We start from the raw sequence: 1,108 nt of genomic DNA on the forward strand, positions 1-1,108 counted from the left end.
TGCAGCACAGAACAGGGAGGATTTTCTGCAGCTCCGTGCTCTGCAACACCCCACTAGAAATCGGAGCTTGGCGCTGCGCCCGATAGCCCCACCTGGGCACAGGTGCGTCAGGTGTCCTTGTCAGTGCTCGGCTGACAATGTAGGTGGCACCACAGAGCTGGCACCGGTCGGACCCACTGTGGTCGGACCGTTATCCGGGCATGGAGTTTCATATTAATGGGACTCTATGTATCCAGGGTGGAGGATGGACGAAGCGCCTCGCGCTTCGTCCATCCTCCCAAATTTGTCCCAATTTCGCGTGTATCATTACATTATTACGGTTGAGCTACCGTATGCCGTTGTGCACCTATAGTTCTGCAGCAAAGGCGTATATGGCAAGGCTTTTTGGATTGGAAAACGTTTATTGAGCATAAAAGTGGGTGGATTTCTTTGGTCCAAATAGCCGCGATACGGCGCAGCTGCTTGAGCGCGAGTAGAAGCGCGAGCGATGAGGCAATGGTCCTCGCACCGTGACTGGCCAGGTCGCACTCCGACTGCTCCGGGGATTGGGAAGGGATGGGGTTTGGCGCGTAGGGGCATTCCCAGACCAGGTTGTAGGAGGTGTTCGGGTCGGAGCAAGCTGCAAGAGAGCTTCCGTGCATTTTTGTTGTGCGTACTCAAGAACCGCCTTCGCACAAAGCCAGCGTTACTAGACACGTGTCTCTGAGAGAGAGAGAGAAAACACTTTATTCAAAAGCCCGGTTAAGTGCGTTCGGTGACCGACAGCCGCAGCCTGCCGGTGACCACGGCAGCTCTTTCCGCGAGACTCTTCCGGGTCTGCAAGTCCGAGCTGCCCAGCGCCTTCTCCCAGAGCTCTTCTGAGGGGATCAAGGGAAAGGGGTCTTCAGAGCATAATGCCCATAGCACAATCCAAAACTGTGCAAAAAAATCGTCTCACGTGTCTCTGAAGCGCGAGGCGTTCCAGAGCGCGCGCTCGTGTGTGTGAGCGTACGTGCGTGCGCCCGCGTGCGTGTGTGAGCGCGTATAAGCGTACGTGTGCGTGCGCGCGTGTGTATACACAAGCTCTGCCGGCTAGGAACGCGACAGAAAACCAGGAAGACACCGTTCT

The sequence above is a fragment of the Haemaphysalis longicornis genome, unplaced genomic scaffold, assembly GCF_048455015.1.
Source record: "Haemaphysalis longicornis isolate Haplotype H1 unplaced genomic scaffold, Haemaphysalis longicornis Haplotype H1 scaffold_7, whole genome shotgun sequence".
Taxonomy (NCBI): domain Eukaryota; kingdom Metazoa; phylum Arthropoda; class Arachnida; order Ixodida; family Ixodidae; genus Haemaphysalis; species Haemaphysalis longicornis.